This window comes from Gossypium arboreum, chromosome 3 (assembly GCF_025698485.1).
Source record: "Gossypium arboreum isolate Shixiya-1 chromosome 3, ASM2569848v2, whole genome shotgun sequence".
NCBI classification, from domain to species: domain Eukaryota; kingdom Viridiplantae; phylum Streptophyta; class Magnoliopsida; order Malvales; family Malvaceae; genus Gossypium; species Gossypium arboreum.
The window spans coordinates 79,153,781-79,170,864 of NC_069072.1; the positions used below are offsets into that span (position 1 = coordinate 79,153,781).

At 38.6% G+C, this 17,084-nt stretch overlaps 1 non-coding gene across 1 annotated transcript; it reads left to right on the forward strand.

Moving 5' to 3' along the window:
• The first annotated feature begins 3,649 nt into the window (after positions 1-3,649).
• LOC128291222 (small nucleolar RNA R71) lies at positions 3,650-3,756 on the forward strand. The gene has a single exon (XR_008280998.1). It is a non-coding gene; the product is annotated as a small nucleolar RNA R71 (small nucleolar RNA).
• The last annotated feature ends 13,328 nt before the right edge of the window (positions 3,757-17,084 follow it).

Consider the following 17,084-nt stretch of genomic DNA (forward strand, 5'->3'; position numbering starts at 1 on the left):
ACTGATGCCTTGGAGCGGCTAAGGTCATAGGTGGTCGAGTCAGGGACTAAAGCTTACCAACACTTCGAAGGAGAATAGTGGATATGGCGATAGAGGGTGTCAAGTTTGTTGTCATCCATGAACTCCTCCGTATACAGCCCTAGTGCAATTCTGAACTCAGGTACACTAAACCGCCAAGACAGAATTGAACCGTTCCAGGATCATCGAACTGTGTCATGACGACTTGAAGGTGGAGGTCGAGCAAATTTCGAGTGTGAGCTCGAGGTACGTCGACTCGATGATCTCGAAAAAGAGGCCCCATGGGTCAGTCGTCAGAAGGACTCGGACCACTTTAGCCAGTTAGATTTGTTCAAATGAGGCCCAGTTAATGTAGCAGCCCGCACCTGGGGGTCGGGCCCATAGTATCTAAAAAAGTTCCTCCTGTTGTCCCGAGGGAAACTGGAGGAATGGATGCCTGATTTCCATGGTAGGACCCGATGATGATGCTGCTCCTTTCCTCTTCTTCGAGGTGGGGACGGTAGTTTTCTTGCCACGTGAAGTTGACATGGTATACCTGCAGGAAGACTAGTATTAAAGCCTAATGAATAGAAAAGATAGAAAATCCTAACAAACTCATAAAGGGATTAACATGTATTAAAGTAACAAGTGCAAACTAAACTACTAACACTACCAATATTCAACCAATAGCAATCAAATTCAACTATAGAAATTGTATGCAAAATAGTAAAGTGATAGTATGACTAAATTAAAAATGAACTAGATGAAAGTAGTGAAGCATGTTTAAAAACAAAGTAAATGAACCAATTCCTATGATAACCAATTAGTAGTAAAATGCATATAATAGGCTAAAAAAATTAAGATTATTATGAGAGTAAGAATAAAAAGAAAGTAAAATAGAAGAGAAAACCATTAGTGGAGAACTGGTGGCCGGAGGGGCAATGACGCTGTGGTGGTGCTATGTTCGAGGACAGCCACGGGCGTGGTAGTGAGGTCGTGTGACTCGAGCAAGGATGGGAAGAGGGGGAAGCGAAAAGACAGGGGAGAAAAGTGAAGGAGAAAGGAAAGCTAGGGTGGCCGGTCGGCGGTGGGGGAGGGGTTGCGGCGGCAAAGGTTTAGAGTTTTTGGGGAAGCGGATGATGAATAGTGAGGGGTTATATAGATATTGGGGCACACGGTTTGGGGCACGCCCATGTGCCTTAATTTTAGCCCGTGTGTATCGTGATTTTAAAATTTGGGCACGTCTGAAATTTGGCCCACGCCCGTGATCTTTGGGCGTGTGGATGCACACGGCTGTGTCGCACAACCGTGTTTTGCGTCATTCGCTTCTCCCACGCCCATTTTATTTTGTCATTCTTGACCACGGGTAATGGGTACGGGCATGTCACACGCCTGTGTTGTTTTCTTAGTTTCAACCATGGCCTCTAAACATGGGCATATTGCACGCCCATGTTGTTTTGATAGATTCACCCACGGCCATGTTGCACGGTCGTAGTAACTTATCAATTCTCGTGTTGGGGAAAAATTTTTCCTTATTTTCACATAGTCGGGTCGCACGGTCGTGTTGCCTTCCCGTAGTATGGGCATGGCCTAAGGCACGCCCGTGGGCCTAGCATGTGGTTCTGGAAAACTTGTGTTCAGTGTCTCGGTTAGTGGATTTAAATGTTAAAAACTAAAATTTAAAGAATTTAACACCGTTAGTGCTCGGGTTGCCTTCCGAGAAGTGTTTATTTATAGTCTATTACCTCTCTGTTGCATGGTCACGGCGGTGCGAGGAGTTTACACTCCTCATCCCTGCTATCAATTTTATCAAAATAAGGTTTTAGACGAGTACTATTTACCTTGAACGTACCAAATTTGGGATGAATTACCTCGACTGTGCCATATGGGAAAATGCTAAGTACCGTAAGAGGGATTTCTCCATTAGGTTCAGAGGTGGCAATCCGAGCGTCTACTGCATCTAATAGTACTTTGTCTCCAACCTTAAGTTGTTTTGGTGAAATATTGAGCTTGTAGCCTTCTTTTTTCATAGACGGGTCCCTTGTCATTACTCGAACATAGCTCATGTGTGCTCTTTGAACGTGTTTCCTGGAAAGAAGTTTGCACCACATGATCAGTACTAGTGGTACGATTTATATAATCACCCTCAATATTTGATGTGTTACTTGAATTACGAGCTTGAAGAGTGATTGTTTCCTCACCCACGCGAAGTGTGAGTTCACCTGTACCAACATCAATAATGGTTCTAGCAGTTGCTAAAAAGGGCCTTCCTAAAATTAAAGACACGTCACTATCCTTTTCTATGTCTAGAATAACAAAATCAACTGGAATATGAATTTGTCAATTTTAACGAGTACATCTTCAATAATACCCCTAGGAAATCTGATTGTTTTGTCTGCTAACTAAATGCTCATCCTAGTTTGTTTGGATTTCCCAAGACTTAGTTGTTTAAATATTTTCTAAGACATGACATTGATACTAGCCCCTAAATCAGCCAAAGCATTATTAACATCTAAGCTACCAATTACACAAGGAATCGTAAAACTCCCTAGATCTTTTAATTTGTTGGCTAGCTTATTCTGTAGTATGGCTGAACAAACTGCATTCAACTCCATATGCGACGCCTCATACAATTTCTACTTATTAGTTAAAAGCTCTTTTAAGAATTTGGCTACGTTTGGCATCTGCAAAAGATCTTCAATAAATAGTAAGTTGATATGTAATTTTTTTAATAATTTAAGGAATTTACTGAATTATCCGTCTGTGCGGTCTTTCCTTGTTGCATTGAGGTATGGCACACGAGGTTTGTACTCTTTACTTACCAGTGTTTGTTCACTGTGGTCTACCTCACCTTTGCTTTTACTTACCACAATTCCTTGCCTCGATTCTGGTTCAGGTTTGACTAACCTTTCCTCATCTTGAATGGTAATTGCATTGAGATGTTTCCTTGGGTTAGATTCAGTGTTACTTGGCAAGCCACCTTGTGGTCGTTCAGAAATCAATTTGACGAGTTGGCCTATCTGAGTTTTGAGCCGCTTGTTGATTCTTAAGTACTGTTTCGGTATTCTGAAAGTGAGTTTCCGACACAGAGATAAACTTTGTTAGCATCTCCTCAAGGTTCGACTTCTTTGCCTGTTGGTAAGGTGGTTGTTGAAAACCCAGAGGATGTTGTGGCCTTTGATTCCCTTAACCACCCCACGAGAAGTTGGGATGGTTCCTCCAACCTGCATTATATGTGTTACTATATGGGTTATTTTGAGATCTAGAATTATTACCTATATATTGAACTTGTTCCTCATTGGTGCTAGGTTTGAAGGGTTGATATTCTGTGTATGCTCCTCCTCCATTTGAATCTCACCTCATCACTGGATGTACCTGAGTAGAACCACACAAACCATCAATCTTTTTATTTAAGAGTTCTACCTGGTTAGATAGCGTAGTAATCGCATTGAGGTTGAAAACATCGACTACTTTGGTCGGCTTTGTTCTCATGACTTGCCACTGATAGTTATTCAGTGACATCTCTTCAATAAATTCGTAAGCCACTTCTGGTGTTTTGTTATTGATAGTCCCACTAGCAGCTACGTCAATCATTTGTCTAGTCGAAGGATTTAGGCCATTGTAAAATGTTTGAACCTGCAACCATAAGGGCAGCCCATGGTGAGGGCATCTTCTCAAGAGGTCCTTGTATCTCTCCCATGCATCATAGAGGGTCTCTAGATCCATCTGTACAAAAGAAGAGATATCATTCCTCAATTTAGCCATTTTAGCCGACGGAAAATATTTAAGTAAAATTTTTTCGGTCATTTGTTCCCAAGTATTGATTGACCCTCGTGGTAACGAGTTCAACCACTGTTTTACTTTGTTCCTCAATGAAAAGGGAAACAATCGAAGGCGAATGGCATCATCAGTAATGCCATTTATTTTAAAAGTGTCGCAAAACTCTAGGAAATTCTCCAAATGAGCGTTTGGGTCCTCGTCCTGCAAACCATAAAACTAAACAAACTATTGGATCATTTGAATTGTGTTAGGTTTTAGTTCAAAATTATTTGCACCAATAGTAGGCCTAACTATACTTGACTCAGTTCCTGTTAAAGTAGGTTTAGCATAATCATACATAGTGCTTGGAGCAGGATTCCGATTTACTGGGTCAGCAGCAATCGCAGGAGGTAGCGAATTTTCCTGATTTTTAGCCATCTCCTCGGTTGTGGTGTGAATGTTGTCCTCTTGCTCTTCCTCTGTGTATCTTAGGCTTCGCCTTATTTCTCTTCGGTTTTTGTGAGCTGTATGATCGATCTCACTATCAAAAAGTAATGGTCCCGATAGGTTTCTTCTAGTCATGCACTATAAAAAAAACTGCCAGAAGTGAATAAATGAAAAATTAGAAAAGAAAATAAAAATAAAATAGCTAAAGTAAGAAAAATCGAGTGTTCCTAATATCTTAGTTCCCCGGCAACGGTACCAAAAACTTGATCGTAATAATTTGAAGTGTTATACGTTTTATAATTTATGAATGTCCATTCTTGAAACTAACTATTATCACGACAAAGGCAAGCGCACCCTATCGACAGTAGTATAGCTTATGGGAAGACTGGAATGTCGAACCCAAAGGAACCAAGAGTACTAGTATTAACTTTCTTTTATTATCTAGCCTAAAAAATAAAGGGTTTTTTTTATCTAAACTAATTAACTAAACTAAGAATGCACAGAGAGAAATTGGGAAAAACTTTTGAGAAAACTGATTGATTAAGACAATACCCAAGGAAAAATCCACCTAGACTTCACTTGTTATTTGACTCTGAATCAGATGATTTATTCATTTGACTTGATTCGTAGAAATCCCTAATTTATATTATTATCTCTCTCGAGACTAGCAACGTCTAACCCTAGGTTGATTAATTGAAATCTCTTTCTAATTATCTCCCTAGTGTTGCATTAACTCGATCTATGGATTCCCTTATTAGGTTTCACCCTAATCCGGAAAAATCTTGTCACCCTATCTCTAGGCGTGCAATCAACTCTGCTTAATTATGTTAGATCTACTCTTAGACAGGAACTTTTGCTCCTCTGAATAAGCACATCAGTACTTGAATCAATATCCTGAAATATTAAAACAAGAATTAATAATTCATAATTAAGAACAAGTCAAATATTTATCATACAATTCAGATAATAATAACAAGATTCATCTTAGGTTTCATTCCCCTTGGGTATTTAGGGGGTTTAGTTCATAAATGTAAAAGAGAACATCTCAGAAGAATAAAGATAGCAAAACATAAATAAAACCCAAAAACCCCTGAAGGAAATTGAAGGGAGATCTTCAGTCTTGAAGGAGAATCTGGCTTCTGAGATGGATCAATTGGCTTTCTTCGAGCAATTCCCTGCCTCCTACTCTGTGTGTCCCTTCTAAGTGTCTCCTCAAGTGTTTAAATAGGCTTTAGAATGCCTAAAAGCCCTCAAGAGTGGCCTTTTCCGAATAAAACTAAACTTGGGCTCAACAAGGACACGCCCGTGTACGATTTCTTCAATCCGTGTTCAAGGTTGTTACATAGTAACGAGCGTGTGGTCTACCCGTGTAAGTCGTGCTTCAATTTTGCCAATGGACACGGCCGTGTGGCTTACCTGTGTGAGGAAGTCCAGGCCGTGTTGATTTCCCATGTTGGTCCATTTTTTCCATTTTCGGCCCGTTTCTTGTTCTTTTTACTCTCCTATGCTCACCTAAGTATAAAACATGAAATTAAAGGATTAGGAGCATCGAATTCACCAAATCTAAGGATAATTCATCTAAAGATGTTCTAAGCATGGGATAAAAATATGTATAATTTATGGTTTATCAATGAGCCTATCAAATATGTGTTTCAATTAGGATTTAGCCTGGTAACATCCCAAATTAGGGCCTAGTCAGAATAGTGGTTTTGGGACCATAAATTTGACGTTAAAATAATTATTTTATGATCATTATGAGGTCTATGATATGAGAATATGCATGTGTTAAGGTTTTATGAAGAAATTCTATGTGCAAGGTGTCCAATTGGAAATTAAGGACCAATTTGAATAAATAAGAAAACTTGGGTTCTAGAAGAAATTTGTATGAAATTCATTTGGAATATTAATTAGAGGTCCTTACAGAGTAATTTACCCAATTTTTAAGTTTTTGGACAAAAATGGGCATGCATGGGAAATTATGAAACTTTAGTAAGGAAGGGCATTTTGGTCATTTGGTTAATTAAAGAATAAAAAGGGAAAAATAAGCCAAAATCATGTCATTCATCGTCTTCAAGCTACCAAAATTTGCATACTCTCTATAGCTAGGTTTTTCAACATTTCAAGCTCAATAGTAAGTGCTCCCTAGCCCCGTTTTTAATGCTCTTCGTATTTTCGAGATCCTCGTAACATGCTCTTTCTATTTCTACCCATATCTCATGCTAGGGTTCATGTTTAGAAGATTACCCATGCATGAGATGTTTGTGTTTTGATGGTTTATGAAGGAATATGGAAGTTTAAAGGATGGTAAACAACTTTTACTATGTAGTTTTTCATGGAAATGGCTTGAAGGACTAAATTGTAAAAGTTGTGAGAATGGGTAGAAAATATAGAATAAAGGAAAAACATGGGCTGCTACAAGAGTGAATAACATTCAGCTAGGCTTGCATAGCTAAGGAATTATATGCATTTCATTATACGAGCCTTAGTTGTAAATTGTAAATATTCTGAAAGGCTAAAGGCAAAATAGTCATTTTGCTCGGGGGTGAGTTTTAGGCCTAAAATGAATAATGTGATGTATTAATAATCTAATTTTATTGATATAGACCTCGAGGAACCAATTTCAGAGGTCGACCGTGGAAAACGAAAGGTTTCGGAAGAACCGAGACACGAATCGGAAACGACTACCAGGTAAGTTCGTATAACCTAAAGTAAACTCTTAATATACTTATAATGCATACTCTTGAATGTATGAAAATTTAGATATTCATTGCATGATAATGCATGAAATGTGCTAGTGTAAATGAAAAGATGATAAATGTTCTAGATGAAATAAAAAGGGAAATCCGTTGGATAAATTATGGCTTACATGACATGAGATCTTGCATGTGTTGCAGAAAAGAATTTAGCCCGGACGGATAATCTGATGATCTCAAAATAGAAAGGATCTAGCCCAGACTGGTGTTCCTTGAGTGATCGAGCCTCCCAAGAATATGGGTGCTTTGAGGATTTAGCCCGGATGGGTAATCCGATTAAGGACTGAATTTAGCTTGGACTGGCAATTCAGATCCAAGCTTATAAGAGCAATTGTCGTTAAAAAGGATTTAGCCTATACTGGTAATCCGCCGTAAGATGTAATGTTCACGGGAGTGCGCACTTGGGATGATCACTTGTATGACTTGATAGTAAATGGGCTATCCATCAAGATTTTTGAGGAATTCAATGGGATTAACATGAGAAATAGAGAATGGAAATATTGAATTGATGAGCTCATCTAAGACCAATGGTATGAAGAATTGTTATGAGACTAACTTGATGATTGAGTGCATGTGATAGGGAAACTATTTCATGCTTGTTGGAATCATTGTCTAATATGGTTGTATGCTAATTTAACTAGTAAGTTTACTTTCTAGTTATCCTGACTTACTAAGCATATAAATCCTTACCCCCTTCTCTTTTCCCTGTCTTACAGAGCTCGAGAACTCGTGAAGATTGAAAGACAGTTGGAGAATCAACACACTATCGACTTGTTCCGCTTTGGTATATAGATACTTTTATTTTGTTTAATGGCATGTATAGGGTTTTTGGTTATTTTGTTATATGTGTCATTTGGCTAGCTAATGTAATGGCCTAGTGGTATACATATTCTTTTGTATATGGCCATGAGATATGGCTCATATTGATGTAGTTGTAAAGCTACTAATGATGCATGTTTATGTTTAAATGTTTCATGAGATATGATAATGAGGTTTATCATGGATGCATGCATCAAATGGGCCTTAATAACTCAAGAGTGGATATAGCATATAATGGTATATGGTTATAATATAGCCTAAGTGTAAAATGTGCTATGTTAATTCCTAATACGAAAAGAATAATTTAGCATGTACTTAACCGATGAGATGAGGTTAACACGAAATGAGTTGTGTCAAGGTTGTTTAAGAGTATAACAAGGCCATGTTAAATACTATTGAAGACTATAAGTGTGTATGGTTGTTAGCGGGTGACTAAAGGCTTGGAAAATAGTCACAAAAGGGTCCACACGGGTAGACACACGAGCATGTATCTATGCCGTGTGTGACACACGGTCAACCCCCATAGGCGTGTTGCCTGGCTGTGTGTCCCCTACTCTTAAAATTTTAGGCTAGTTTACATGGTACTAAACACATGGGCAAAGACACGGCCGTGTGTCTCAACTGTGTGGAGGACACGACCTAGAACACAGACATGTGCCTTGGGCATGTGCCTCAAAATGAATGATGACGGCATAAACAGAATGTCCGAGTGTTTTGATAGGGGCGATGACACGGGTGATTCTAGGCCGTGTGAAGGACACAGACATGTGCTTGGTGGTGTGAAAACCCTGTAAGTTTGACATGGAAAATAAATCCCATAATTCAACACAGGTGAGGGGCACGAGCGTGTCCCCAAGCATATGAGCGTGTGCCTTGCCTTCACACAAGCGTGTGAGGCTTGACCCGAGGAATTTTTATAAAAATTTTTAAGTTCTCGGTTCTATCCCGGAATGTTTTTAATGTATGATTTGGACCTCGTAGGTCCATAATGGAGATAATATGATTTTGTTCAATTGGTTTGTATTTGTAAATGAAATTTTATGACTCGTCTTTCTGAAATGTCAAATATGTGTCCGGTAATGCCTCGTACTTTGTCCTGATCTCGGGTACGGGTAAGGGGTGTTACAAGCCTAGACTGGTAATCCTAATTGGCTGGATTTAGCCTGGACTGGTAATCCAGATTTGACTCTATAGGTAATTCTTTGTCATATAAAGGATTTAACCTGGAATGGTAATCCCACAAAGCCCTTAGAGTATATGGTATAGCTAGAATTTAGCCTGGACTGGTAATTCTGCTGTAGGATATGTGGCTCGAGAGTGTACCAAGAAGGTGCTACTGGATATGAATTGACGGATGATACATCCTTCAGGAATTCAATAATTCAAAGGATAATATATATATATATATATAAGACATGAGAAACATGAAATAGAATGCATACATGATATGATGAGCTCATCTATGCATCTTGTATTATTTGAGACTAACTTATTATTGAGTGCATGTGTTAAGGGAAAATTATCCAAAATTTATGGATAGTATAGCTTATTGAGATTAGGTGTTTAAAAATGACCGGTAAGTTTGCTTCTGTTATACAAACTTACTAAGCATGTAATGCTTACCTTGATTTAGTTTTCCCTGTATTATAGTGCTTACAGACTCGTGAAGGTTGGAGGACGGTTGGAGTTTTGATCACACTATCAAAAATCTCGTTTTGGGTATAAAAGAAATATTCATTTTGATATAATGGCATGTATAAGGTAACTTATCTTTTGTCATATGTGTTATTTAATTTGGCCAAGTCTGATGGCATTTGATGATTGATAATTCATTTTGTATATAGCCATGTGATATGGCTAATCTGTGATTATTGGGTTGTAACTCTAATTAATTATGCATGTATGAATTGAGTTACACTTATGTTATGCTTGATGGTTACTTGTGTTGACTAGACTAATGAATGTCATTCATGTTTAAAGAAAGAATTTTTAGTCATTAGGTGTGGCCACAATCTTAGTAAAATGGTATAAATGAGAAGTAGGTTATCGCTAAAGATTTGTTATGGAATTTGTGTGGAATGACTTAAGTCACTTGGTAAATTGAATATGCGCTAAGTGAAGTCCGTATAGTCATATATTAACTACATTTTGAGCAAAAATCAAGCCATGTTGTAAACCTTTGAAACTATGATTGATCATGTTCAAAGGAGGGTGGCAATTTGCTTGGAAAATAGCCACAAAATTGTCTACGTGGGTAGACACATAGCCATGTGTCTAGGCCATGTGTGACACACGGTCTGCTCCATAGGCGTGTTGTTCGGTCGTGTGTCCCCTGCACCCTAGTTTTACAAGTCAAAATGCCTAGTAGTAAACACACGGGCTAAGACACGGGCGTGTGACATTATTTTGATGAAAATTTCCTAAGTTTTCCAAAGATCTCGACTTAGTCCCATACCATCCCTAATGAGCATTTTGGGACTCGTAGGCCCATATAAGGGACAATATGTATCTATATGAATAGTTTTAAATTGGATGAAATTTATGACCCATTTTTATGTGAGTATTAATGTAAATGTCTAGTAATGCCTCGTGCCCTGTCCCGACCTTGGATACGGGAAAGGGGTGTTACATTTACTGGTGTCAGAGCTACAGTTTAGCTGATTCTCAGGCTAACGTAGCACGTATCGAGCCTAGCTATACATGCCATTATGCAAGTTATGGTAGTGTGACATCTTCTAACCGTTTTAAATGTATTTGTATATAGCAAATGTCTTCCAATCAAGCCCGAGATGAGTCCGAGAAAGCTGAGAGTTATGCTTAAGCTTCCATACAGTGAGCCACGTCTAGTAGTAGTAGAAGGCCCATGTTTAGGGGTCGGGAAGAGGCAAAGGAAGCCTTTTTCAAAATAATGGATGAATGGTTTGGTGAGTACTTGAGAACCAACCCTGTTATACCACAACCTCCCTCACCTCCTACACGATCTAAAGAAGTACCACAAGGTATTGACCTGGTAAGGATTGGTAAAGCTTTAGTAGATAAACTTAGAAAATATGGGGCTAAAGAGTTTAGGGCTACAACTGATGATGATCCAAAATGGGCTGAGTTCTGGCTTGAGAATACCGTGAGAGTTCTTAAAAAAATTGTCATGTACCCCCGAAGAATGCTTGAAGTGCGCGGTATCTCTACTAAAAGACACTGCATACAACTGGTGGAAAACTATATCCTCAGTAGCACCGAGAGAGAATATTACATGGGAGTTCTTCCAAGCTGAATTTAAAAAGAAGTATATTAGTCAAAGGTTCTTGGATCAGAAGAGAAAGGAATTTCTAGAGCTTAAGAAAGGGGAATAGACTGGGTCGGAATAAGAATGAGTGTTTGTTTGATTGAGCCAGTATGCCCAAGAATGGGTCTAGAATAAAGTAAAAATGTACAAACACTTCAAGGAAGGACTAAATGAGGATGTTAAACTATTGATTGGAATCCTAGAAATAAGAGAGTTTGTCGTATTAGCTGATAGAGCAAAGAAAGCTGAAAATCTAAGTAATGAAAAGAAACAAGCGGAGAGGAAAACTAGGGCTCCAAGTAAGAGATTCATGGGCAAGACATATACACCTCCCACAAAGAAGTCAGGAAGTCATCAGGAACGCTCCAATTCATCAGTGGGACATTCGAGTAAAGCAAAAAGCTCTAAGCGCCCTAACCCACGGTCTTCATCTCCCATGGCAACTAGTGTGGGGAGTGTGGGAAACCAAAAATCGCGAAGTGATAGTTGTAATAAGTTTCACTTTGGAGAGCGTCGATGAGGAGCGGGGCATGCTTCATTTGTGGTTCCCTTTACCACTTCCTTAAGGATTGCCCGGAACAAGTTGAAAAAGAGGTTGAACCAACCCCAAAACCTAGTCCTCCTATTTTTCGACGTAGGCCTCCAAGATACCCGGAAAGTGCTAGTGGTGGCTGTAGTGTTGCAAAGGACTCCACTACAAAATCAGAGGCTCGAGTCTCGATAAGAACTTATGCTATACGAGCTAAAGAAGAAGCCATAGCTCTTGACGTCATTATGGGTACATTTTCTCTTCATGTTGTTGCTTTGATTGATCCGGGATCAACCCGTTCGTATGTTTGTATGAAATTGGTGTCTAGTAATGTGTCAAATCCATTAGGCAAACATGTATTAGTTTACAAAGTATGCAAGAAATGTCCTTTGATAACTAGAAATCATTTTTTTCCTGCTGATTTAATGTTATTGCCATTTGATGAGTTCGATGTTATACTAGGTATGGATTGGTTGACACTACATGACGCTATAGTAAATTGTAGACAGAAGGTCATTGAATTGAAATGTGAAATTGGAGAAACTTTTCAAGTTGAACCAGATGAGTCAGACACAATACCTGTTGTAATTTCTTCTATGTTGGCTCAAAGATGCATGAGAAAGGGGTGTGAAGCCTATCTGGCCTATGTGTTGAATACTAAGGAATCTGAATTGAAAGTTGAATCAGTGCCAATAGTATGTGAGTACCCAGATGTGTTCTCAGAGGAGTTTTCAGGATTGCCTCCTATTAGAGAAGTTGAATTTTGTATTGACCTAGTGTCGGGAACAACACCTATTTCAATTGCTCCGTGTCGGATGGCTCTGACGGAATTAAAAGAATTAAAGTCTCAGTTGCAAGAATTGACGGATAAAGGTTTTGTAAGACCTAGTTTCTCTCAATGGGGTGCACCAGTATTATTTGTGAAGAAGAAAAATGGTTTTATGAGACTTTGCATCGTTTACCGTCAACTCAACAAGGTAACAATTAATAATAAATACCCGTTGCCGAGGATTGATGATTTGTTTGACCAGCTGAAAGGAGCAATAGTATTTTCAAAGATAGATTTAAGGTTCGGCTATTACCAATTACGAGTTAAAGAGTCAGATGTGCCCAAAAATACTTTCTGAACAAGGTATGGTCACTATGAATTCCTTGTTATGCCATTTGGGCTAACGAATGCTCCCGCAGTACTTATGGACTTGATGAATCGAATATTCCGACCATATTTGGATAAATTTGTTATAGTGTTTATTGATGACATACTGATTTATTCACCTAATAAATTCGAACATAATGAACACCTGAGAACGATTTTGCAAACTTTGAGAGATAAAAAATTGTTTGCTAGGTTTAGTAAAAGTGAATTTTGGCTTAGAGTAGTCAGATTTTTGGGACACATTGTTTTGGGTGATGGCATCAGAGTTGACCCGAGTAAGATCTCAGCTATTGTTGAATGGCAACCACCGAGAAATGTGACTAAAGTGAGAAGCTTTTTAGGCTTACCTGGCTACTACAGATGATTTGTTAAAGGGTTTTCTATGATCGCCACTCTGATGACAAGGCTGCTCCAAAAAGATGTTAAGTTTGAGTGGTCAGAATGGTGTCCGCAATGCTTCGAGAAGTTAAAGCCATTACTGACCGAAGAACCTATTTGGGTACAACCCGAGTCAAGTAAAGAATTCGTGATTTATAGTAATGCATGCTTGAATGGTTTGGGATGCGTATTCATGCAAGAGGGTGTATCCTACGCTTCAAGATAGTTGAAGCTTTACGAAAAGAACTACCCGACACATGACTTGGAATCTGCCGCCATTGTATTTGCATTAAAGATTTGGAGACACTGTCTTTATGGTGAGAAGTGTCGAGTGTTCACTGATCATAAAAGTTTAAAATACTTGATGACTCAAAAGGATTTGAACCTAAGACAACGTAGATGGCTTGAATTACTCAAAGATTATGAGCTTGTGATTGATTATCATCAGGGTAAGGCGAATTGTTCGTCGACGCTTTAAATAGAAAATCATTGTTTGCCTTGAGGGCCATGGGTACACGGCTGACTTTGTCCGATGATGGCTTGATCTTAGCAGAGTTGAGAGCTAGACTGACTTTTCTTCAAAAAATTTGTGATGGCTAGAAAACTGATAAAGAATTTCAAGCTAAAAGAGTTCAATGTGAGTCTAGCAGTGAAACGAAATTCTAGAATGATTTCGATGGTTGCTTAAGGTTTCATGGTAAAATCTATCTTCCGAACGATGCCGAGTTGATTTGAAATATTTTACATGAGGCGCATAGCAATTGTTTGTCAATTCACCTAGGTTTGAAGAAAATGTATTGGTGGAATGGTATGAAAAGGGATATATCAAAATTCGTATCAAAATGTCTAGTTTGTCAGCAGGTAAAGGCTTAACATCAAGTGCCTTCAGTGTAACACCCTAAATTTGGGCCTAGAAGTTTTGGGCCTTGAGCATGGGAGCGGTTGAAGGCAGCTTATAATATTCTGTTGTGCATGAAAATTTCGTAGTTGAAGGCTTGTTTTAGTGGTTAAGTGTCTTTGAGAAGTGTTGGAGAAGTCCCGGTTCAAACACGGACTTTAGCAAAAATTTTGGTTTAAGGTGAATCAAACCCTGGGTGTAGTAGGTAGGCCTTAAGAATATTGTTGGAGAAATTGTGACACAAAAAGCCTTGGGGCTTAGTGGCAAGTAGCGTATGGAGCATTTAAGGGGAGGCATGGGTTCGAATCCTATGGCAAGCAAAGAGCATTTATTTTGCTAACAGGGGGAGGCAAGAGTTGGTGTTGAATTTAAACTCTGATGATGGAGGGATCCCACATCGGGAAGCTAACATAAAAGTGGATGTGAAGCTGGCTTTAAATATAGAGAACCATGAGGAGAGTAAAGGTACCTTTCTTGTCTGATCCCTTTCGCTTTATGGCGTGCTCGTTTGGGTTGGGCGTCGGCTAAGAGTGCTCGGAGCGTGGATTAACTCCAGTCGCCAATCAGGTGTGTATTTTCTCACTACTCTAGCTGTAGGATGGCTACTTCGGGCTGCGATGGGCCGAAAGGGGTCATGTGTGCCCAATGGGCCTACGAGCCCAATTGGATAAGTTGTTTGATTGTGTAGTAAATATTGGACTAGGCTAGGTGAATTTCATATCTGTGGCTAGGTTTGGGCTAAAAGGGCCACACGAGCGTGTGGGCCCATTTGGGCCGAGAAGGGCTTTAGGCCCATTCGTATTGTTATCCCTGCTTATAATACTTTAGTTTACCAAATTACTGAAATACCCTCGACTTGTAAAATTACCAAAGTACCCCCGATTTATAAAATTAGTGAAATATCCTCGATTTGTAAAATTACCGAAATACCCTCAATTTCTAAAATTACTGAAATACCCTCGATTTGTAAAATTACTAAAATATTTCTGTAAGATAGAATTACCATTTTACCCTCGATTTACAGAATTACCATTTTACCCTCGATTTACAAAATTACTAAAATACCCTTGGTTTACAAAATTACCAAAATACCCTCGATCAATAAAATTACCAAAATACCCCTAGTTTGTAAAATTACCAAAATACCCCTGATTTGTGAAATTACCAAAATACCCTTGTAGGATAGAATTACCGAAATACCCTTGTAGGGTAGAATTATTGAAATACACTTGTAGGGTAGAAATACCTAAATACCCATGTAGGTAGAATTACCAAAATACCCACGTAGGTAAAATTACCAAATACCCACAGTAGGTAGAATTACTAAAATACCCCTGTAAGGTAGAATTACCGAAATACCCCTGTAGGGTACAATTACTGAAATACCCCTATAGGGTAGAATTACCGAAATACCCCTGTAGGGTAGAATTACTGAAATACCCCTGTAAGGTAGAATTATCGAAATACCCCTGTAGGGTAGAATTATTAAAAGACCCCTATAGGGTAGAATTACCGAGATACCCTTGGGGGGTAAAATTACATTTTGCCCCTAGGGTGTTAATTGACTGTTTTGCCCTTGTGGGCAAGTGATTGATTTGGATTGTGTGGTTGACGAATTTGATTGTGAATATATGTTGGTGATATGAATGACTTGACTGTGATTGTTTAATTCAAATATGGGCATGATATTCTGATTTTGTATGTTGTATGCCATGACATTTATATCTGTTGCATTGGTTATGGGTTATATTGATGGAGGAAGTACTGAAAGTGGCTTGCCCACTTATTGGAGGCTTTGCCTCAACTTAATGATAATTGAGCATCAATGCTGCAACTGTAGAGTGTAGGGCTGGGTGGGTTGAGCTATTTCTCACATAGAGTGTAGAAATGATGCGGTGGAGTGTAGCGGTTGGTTATAAATTTGGATTGGGTTGGGATTGCATTCACATTCGATTTTTGATTCACATTACGATACTAATTCCGGTTCGATTACATTACGATCTCGATTTTGATTTTGATTCTAGTTCTGACAATGTTTCTTATTCTGTAATGGGTTAAAGCCCATCTGGTACTGTCTGTTATAATGGGCTAAGGCCTAATTGATATCTGAAATCGTAAGTAAGGTCAGGGCCGACTTTTAATTCTTTTATATGACCGATCGCCTTTTTATAGTAGGGATTCCACACTGAGTTTTAAGAAACTCACCCCGCTTATTAACCTTTCGTATTTTCCAAATTTTATACGGATCGGAGTCATGAGGGCTCGGAGGAAGCCACCACATCGCTTTATGTTATAGTTTTGATTATTGCTTTTAAATGTTTTTATGTGAGTTGTAGTAAAGCCATTGTAATTTTCTGGATTTCAAATTTGGAATTTTATTTATTGTTCTTATAATTGCTAGTATTAGAACACGGTTTTCCAAAGCAACTACTGTTGTTCAAAGCATCACGTAACCGCAATTTTTTTAAATTAAGCTTCGCAGCTGCCAGGATTTTTTTTTTACAAAGTTGTTAAGAATGTTATTCAGCTGAGGTTTTCTAACAAGGTTTAAAAAGGGTACAAGTTTTTAATTATTAAGAAGGGTTTTTCATGGAAACATGGTTTCCGAAAAACACTTCAATGTGACACGCCAGATTCGAGCAAAACTTCCAGGCTGGGTTTGGGGTGTTACATTTAGTGGTATCAGAGCCTGGGTTGCAGCAACTCAGCTGTGGATTGGGTTTTCAAAGGTTGAATTTCAGAAAATTATTTTCAACCATGTGGTCTGTTAGAAGTATTTCTCTTAAAAAGTGTGGCACACCGAGTCTCCGGCGCCGAATCCGTAAGTCTTCTGAATACTTTTGTCTGTTTAGAAATTGAAATACTGTGGATTCCTTAGATATTGGTCTGAATTTAAATTTGATTTTTATTTTATGTGGATGTGATGTTTGGATATAGAAATTGTATATATGTGTGATAAATATGTGTCTGCTTCAGTGAATAAGTGTTGTATGTATGAGATATTTCAAGCTCTAGTTGAAGTGTGATAATGATAGTAGGATCAAGTGCGCAGCAGTAGCGTAGTG